The 7,904-nt window shown below is 34.9% G+C and overlaps 1 long non-coding RNA gene across 1 annotated transcript; it reads left to right on the forward strand.

Annotated features, from left to right (window-relative positions):
* The first annotated feature begins 329 nt into the window (after positions 1-329).
* On the forward strand, positions 330-2,234 carry LOC149255264 (uncharacterized). The gene is made up of 2 exons (XR_016266346.1): positions 330-541; positions 1,489-2,234. It is a non-coding gene; the product is annotated as an uncharacterized LOC149255264 (long non-coding RNA).
* The last annotated feature ends 5,670 nt before the right edge of the window (positions 2,235-7,904 follow it).

Genomic DNA, 7,904 nt, shown 5'->3' on the forward strand with positions numbered 1-7,904 from the left:
ATTGCTTGTCTGTTATGCAAGTCTCAAGATGTATGAAGGGGCGGAGGTATTCATGGATGCCGCCTCACTCACAGAGCCTTGGCATAGCTGGACGATGCGCCCGCGCCCGACGGAACAAAGAACGCCGCGTTCAACAACAAGTTTCAGTCTGATCTTCAATTTCGGAGACCGTTTCCTGCTCTTCTTCCATATCCGTCCGCTTTCTGCTCTTCATGCTTTTTCCACGCCCTCTGCAATAATGTTTTTGTGCTTTTCCACTTACTGCTGCAATAATGTGTCCAGCTTTTGTTGTGTTATCTGTTTACACCTCCGTTTACTGTTTAGAAATTGTTCCTGCTCTCAATTTTCAGGTTAGTCCTCTCAAAAATGGGTTTCCTGATCCCATTCTCTCTCATTTTGCTTCTAACATTTTAATTTTATTCCAGTGTTTTCTTAGTGTTCTCTTCTGGGTTTTTCAATGGCAGGTACAGAGCTGTTTCCAGGTTCAGAAATTGCTCGCCCAGGTTCCCAGGTTCTCAGAATTCTTCTTTTTACATTGCAGGTTAGTGCTCTCAAAAATAGGTTCTCTGATTTCTCAAGCACAAATGTCGTGCCTGTGTTTGTTTCTATTGTTCCTGTCCATGGTTTTTGGACCAATTTTGTTCATAGTCCTAGGCAATTCCAACTGGTATACTTATTCCCCGATTTATTGATAAAAAAAAAGTTTAATAGCTTATATATATATATATATATATATATATACACGATAGTCCTAGGCAATTCCAACTGCTATACTTATTCTCCGATTTATTGATAAATTCATAAATAAATTCATGTTCATCTCCTTAAGGCTGATTTGAAAAGGTTAGCTTCCAGGCCTCAGTATAAATTCATGCTTATCTCTTTCATAGACCTAAAATGCATGTCCAGGTAAATTGACGATTGTCTCTTTATAAGATCTAGGAATGTTAGCTCACAGCCTGTTCACGTTCTGACATTCAATAAAATGCTTTTTCATCTGAAAGAGCTTAATGCAGGCTGCAACTGTTAATTGTGCATGCAAATTTAACTTATATTAAGCTAACCTTATTCCTACCACAAACCAGCTTTGTATACCCATATTTAATAGGAAAAATTGGAGCAAAACAGGCTGGACTGTATGTTGGAGGTTAAATTCAAGAGGAAATTACGTTTGCTGCAAGCACTTTTTGAAAGTCTGGAAGTGTTTCACTCATTATGGCCCAGCCTCGTTGATTTTATTGCCTATATTAGCTTTTTATTCTGAGGATCCATGTTTACAGATTATTTGAATGATTAATTATACAGAAGGCAAATGGCTGGCATACAGATCAAAAGACAAATTGCTCTGGCATACCAAAAAAATGTTGTCACTTTCATTTTCATTTTATTTGGAGTTATTGTACTTCAGAGCTAAGAACTTCCTTCAACAACATAACTTGTGCACCATGACTTTCCTTCAACAACATGCCTTGTGCATGCCCTGTGCAGATAGGTGGTTTAACATGGAACTTTATATATGGTTACATGAAATTCAGCCAGATAAAGGGAACAGTAAGGAAATGGCATGGATGCCCGCTAGATAATTCCCATTCCAAGTAAAAGTATCAATTAAGGCAAGCTAAATCTCCCAGTCATATTCACTCTGGAATATTAGTTATCAGAACATTTCGATTGGGCCATATAAGTAACAGCACAGACAAGATATGATACAAAAAAGTGGAAGGGATGTTGTTGTCATATCATCTAACAGTTGTATGGAGAATGGTCATATGATACAAAAAAGTAGAAGGGATGTTGCTGTCATATCATCTAACAGTTGTATGGAGAATGGTCAATGCTGAAACTTTGTAAGGTAACTCTGTTTTTCTTTAAATATGGATACAGAATAATGAAGGGATATTGTTGCTACATCGTCCACGAGAGGTGTGGAGAAGGTTGTTAATGCTGAAACTTTGTAGGGTGACTCTGTTATTTAGTCTAAATAGGAATACAAAATAAAGGATACTTTTTTGAAAGATGAATACTGTAGAAAATTGTCTGAAAAATCTACACTCTAACAACTGTTCCCACAAAAATCTTAAATCTGTTAGCTCATATATAATTCAGCAGTATGTCTGCAATCCAAATTAATAGACTTATCTCTTGCAATCCAGGATTAAAAGCAGTCACAGATAAGGTAATTAACAATGTCGATGGCATGAATGTGGTACCATATCGTTGAGGGGTTTTGAACCTGGTTTCCTTTTTGTCCTTTCAATGAAATGCATATCCCACGAAATCCACGGGACAATTCCTTGATTCCGAGGATGGTATTTAGGGTATTCTGGTCAGTTGCAGTTTGGGCAATCTAACCGCTCAGGAACATTGAGTGAGGTCCACAATATTAATATTAACAAAGGTAGCCAGCCCAGGGACTTGATCCTGAGACCACCAACTTGTAAGTTGAAAGCACTCAGCCATTCAATCTAACCCATGAGCTTATTTTGAACCTAATTCTTATCTCAAAAAAAAAATTAAGGTAATAGCTTGAATACAGTGTGCTTGGCATCAGATGGCAAGTTCAGTGTGATGAATGTAAAGAAATACATGACCACACCAATTTTGAATGACACAAATTGATGAATGTAAAGAAATACAAGAAACACGACTCTGGTTGTTGACTTTTCTTTCTTTATACACCAAGCCATAGATTTGTATTGAATATAAATGTCTATCTAAATGGATGCTTTCATGGGTTGCATATAGGTACAAGATGGCAGAGGATTGTGTAGATGATGACGATGATAAATCATCAATCAGTGAGCTACGAAAAGCGACTGAGGAGGAGCTCAATCTGCACAATTCCTTGGTTGAAGTACAATTACATACTATGTTTTGCTGAGTTGTGCTTTTCTCTAAGATCAAATCATTATGTGTAGTTTCTGTTACATAAGCTTCCATATATCTAGTGCGATGCCTTGTATCTAAAGTTAAATGTGACTTTTTGAGTTAATTGGTATTTGGATTCTGTGCTAGCTCAATGTGGTTTCCAACAGGCAAAACGTTTTTAAACTAATTCCCCTCTCTTTAGGGTCGGTAGTCAGCCAGAAAAAATAATCTGAATTGTATTCCATGCTTAAGACTACTTTAAGAACAGATATTTGTGTTTTATTTTCGTGTCAACCCTTTCTTTAATATATATCTATATGTGCCCTCTTCCAGGAAGCAATGTTTTAACTTTTGCCCAATTATTAGTAATGAAATTAGTTTTGTGAGTTTAAAAAAAATTATGTTCTGGACTTGCATGTTTTGTAATGTTATGTTGTTTAATTTGAAAGATGCAATTTTCTCTGAAGCTTGGAGTCTTCATGCTTTGGCTTGATAAACGTGACAAAAATTGTTCGCAAAATCTTTTTAGATTATTGTCTGAAACTTACACTCTTCATGTTTTGGCATGATGAAAGTGACAACAAGTTTTTCTAGATTGCAGCATGCAAAAGCACATCTGAATGAAAGGGTTCTGCTAGAAGGAAAAAACAAAATTTCATTGAGAGTTTAAGAAAAACTTGATTCCCTTGAGTGTAGTTGGCAACCTTTATTGGATGTTGAGAGTTTTCCCACAGAAACTGGGATCACAGGGAAATTGGGAAAGAGACCACAGCTTCTTCAGCAATCTCCCATCCACCAACCCTCTGATAAATCCAGTGCTCTCATATATATGTGTGTGTGTGTTGTGCCATACATGAACTCTTAAGAAATTTCAAAAGCCTTCACCTAATGCAATCCTCCAGGTTTTTCAAGACACCAAAGAAAACTACTTACGATCAGTTTCTTAAACATGGAAATTTTACAACACACTGCTTCCAAAACAGCCATCCAAAAGGTCATTACTATAATAGCTTGATTAGAAATAGATTGAATGAGAAGGTCCAGATGGGGTATTCAATCATCTCCATCCATCTGTTCTGCATCCTCAGTGCTTACTTGGACAATATATCAGCCTTCATATTTATCCCTTGTAGACATGCTGAAAAGATAATGACATGGAATTTTTCCTTGCTTCTCTGATTCCGTCTAATGATGGGCCAGCTGCAAATTTCACTGATTGAAATTTCCATTTGACCTCTCTGCAATGTGTTTGGAATCTCTTATCACCTGTAGACAATTTAAACCTTTCTCTGTTGCTATTTTCAGAATCTACCAAAAAGCATAAAGTTCTGCTATGTTGTTTGATCCATCTCCTACAGCTCTGCTTTGAAACTGATCTTGTAATTGTCTCTTAAAGTAATGCCTCATGATCCACAATCGCTAGGATTACCTTGACAAGCCTCGTTGAAATAACTCCACACTATTGTTATATATATATATATATATATATATATATATATATATCTGGGGATCTTAGTATTATTTGTTTCTTTTCCTTTAAAGGTGTTTGTGTCCCTTAATATGCATATCTATTCTTGTGTCAAACTTGATTAGTAATAACATGTTTGTTTTGAATTCTTTTCATTTCTTGCTAGCCAAATAGCTTAAGTCATTGTACAAGGACAGTCTGATGCCGACACGCAGTTAATACAAAATGTATTTTGAAAACTAGGATTTAGCTTTGTAGTGCTTGAATCATCATTTCATGTTGGTTTTCATTTGTTAGTAGCCAGATCATTTCTCTTACAATATGATTGTAATATCTTTTGTTTCTCTTACAATATGATTGTAATATCTTTTGTTTCTCTTCTGTGGGAAATTTTGTACAGGAGTTCAAACAATGTATATAAATAGAAAGATGCAGAAAATGACAGTCAAATTTTGTACTCAGAATTATGACAAGAAAGCCCCTGTTGGGTTTGTGAGGAAAGAGAGCTTCAACACCAGTTCTGTCTCCAACCGCCAAGATGATCAGTACGCTACTAACATGTTTAGTGAAGAATTTCTGCTATTCTCTTGTAATCTATAGGCCCCCAAAGCTCCTCATAGATGAGAATATTTGCAGGATGTTAATATTGTTGTAAGTTTGTAGTAGTTGTGGAATGACTTACTTTTGTGCTGCTTCTCATCTTCAACAACAAGAGTTTCTGTGGTGAATAAGCAGAATCCATGTCCTGCCTTGTGAAGCAGCTCTCCACTGTGATAGTGTTCTTTGTAATGTCTCTGATAAATCCTTTAGACTTCTATTTCATTCTGTAATATGATGGGATTCACTCTACAAGATTAGGGGATTCACTCTACAGAGTCCATGTCATACCTTCTGAATCAGCTCTCCACTTATGCTAATTTTCTCTGTAATGACCCTAATAAATCCTATATAATGAGATTTCATTTTGTAATATGATGGGATTTCACTCTACAAGATTGGTTTCAGTTTTACTTGTATTGTGGTATATGAAATTTCTCAGTTTTACTTGTAATAGGATGGGATTTCATTCTGTAATATCATGGGATTTCCCTCTGCAATATTTGCTACTAAATTTTACAATTCCAAATTAATAATCCTATCGGCCTCTCTTTGTACCTTTTGGGACAATTGCTATTAGGTTAACCATATAAGTTAATAAATACCCAATTGGTTTGATATAAAAATAACGAGGTTGCCATATAAGTTGAATAAATATCAATAGGTAAATAGGTATAAATATATGATAAATATCATGATACATTTTAGATGGTTTAAACCACTTTGGATCTATCAAGCGCCAAGAGGGATCAAATCTCTTAGATGTAAATCTCTTTTTTGAATGCAAAACTTGAGGAAAGGTTTGCATCTCGAGAGATTTGATCCCTCTCGATGCTTGATAGATCCAGGGTTAAGATGGATCTAGGCTGGTTATATAATATCTATATTTGTATTTATGTGTCTCTTTCTTATTCCCTCTCTCTATCTCAACCCCCAAACATACACATTCTCTCTCCATATATGTCCATCTCTCTCTCCCTCCCTCTTCCTCTCCCTCTCTATCTTCCCCTTCTCTCTCTCTCTCTCTTCCCCTTCTATGCCTCTCTCCTTCTCTCTCTCTTCCCTATGGCTCTCCTCCTTCCCTCACTCTCTCTCCATCTCTCCCTTGTCACTCCCTCTCTCTCTCTCCACCTTTCTCCCTCTATGCCTTTCTTCTTCCCTCCCCCTCTTGAGCACTCTCTCTCTTCCTTTCTCTCTCTCCCTTTCTCTCACACCTCCCTTTGTCTCTCCTCCCCATCACTCGCACTCGCTCTCTTCCCTCCAACACTATCACTATCTCCCTCCCTCTCTCATTCTCTCTCCCCCCTCTATCTTTGTGTCTCTCTCTCACTCTCTTCCACTTCTCTCTCTATCTCTCTCATCTCCTCTTCTTTGTCTTCCCTCCTCTCCTCTCTCTCCATCTCTCCCTTGTCGCTCCCTCTCTCTCTCCACCTCTATCTATGTATGTATGTTTTCTTTCCTCCCTCTCTCTTCCCCTCATCCATCTCTCTTTCTCCCCCTCTCTCCATCACCTCCCTCCCTCTCTCTCCCTAGTTTTTTCACTATCTCCCTCTCCCTCTCTCTCAAACTTAATCCCATTGTATTGTGTTTAAGAAAGTATTTAAATTAAAAAAACAAAAAACTCAATTAGTTGTAACATATTAAACTTATATTCTAGATCAATCATATCAAATAAAATACAATAATGAAAACCTTGAAAAAAAATAATGCATCATCTTTCCTCTATTATTGTTAGTCACTTTGTTTGCTCTAATGGCTTGGATCATTAGTTAAGATGTTAGTTAAGATGGATCTAGGCTCGTTCTTAACAATATTATTTATATCATATAAATTTCATGTCTTTATATATAAAAGTATTCTCATATAATTTTATTAAAACCTTGTTTTAATTTCTATGGGAATATTTTTAGAAGTTGTGAGGATAGAGGGTTTAGATTTAGATATATCTCAAAAGTAATTATAACCTTTTTTCTTTTAAATTCAATTAAAAAAATGTTATAAATTAAATTAAAATAAAATATTTTGATTGTGAAATAAATAAGTTATGTTTTTTGGGCATGTGGTATTGATAAACCATGTATTGACCGATGGTATTGTAACAAAGTCTATTTTCAACTTAACAATATCCATGGTAAGGTAGGGGTGAATATCCATAGTTAAGAATCTTTTCATATTGTTATAAAATATTTTGATTGTGAAATAATTTACGTTTTTTTTTTGCATATGGTATTGATAAGCCATGGTATTGTAACAAAGTCTATTTACAGGTTAATAATATCCACGGTAAAGTGAGGGTGAATATTCATGGTTAATAATTGTGTCATATGTTATAAAATATTTTTGTTGTGAAATAAATTATGGTTTTTGGGCATGTGGTAGTGATAGGTTATGGTCTTGGCCCATAGTACTGTAACAAAGTCTATTCACAAGTTAATAACAAAATCAAAACATAACAAACTGAAATTTATTATTTTTATTACTTTAATTTTTATTAATTGAGCCTCACCCAACGTTTAAATGTCAATATTGGAGCTTATATTGTTTTTTATTTATTACTTTTAACTTTCTATTTATTACCTTTAATTTTTTGTTTATTACTTTTAATTTTTTATTATTAATGTTTACACTATACCACTTTTAACTTTTTATTATTTTTTTAATTTCTTATTATTAATGTTTATACGGTATCGCTTTTACTTTTTATTATTTTTTAATTGAGCCAACATTTAAAATTATTTACATACTTACATTACACCTACGCATCTACTCTATACTGGGTTGTGAGAGGCCTGGGTTATGGAGTGCCTCTCAGCACAATTATACATATATATATATATATATATATATATATATTAACAAAGTCTATTTTCAAGTTAATAATATCCATGGTAAAGTAGGGGTGAATATCCATGGTTAAGAATCTTTTCATATTGTTATAAAATATTTTGATTGTGAAATAATTTATGTTTTT

Source organism: Pinus tabuliformis, chromosome 7 (genome assembly GCF_031772625.1).
Source record: "Pinus tabuliformis cultivar Carrire ecotype Pingquan chromosome 7, CPIR1, whole genome shotgun sequence".
NCBI lineage: Eukaryota > Viridiplantae > Streptophyta > Pinopsida > Pinales > Pinaceae > Pinus > Pinus tabuliformis.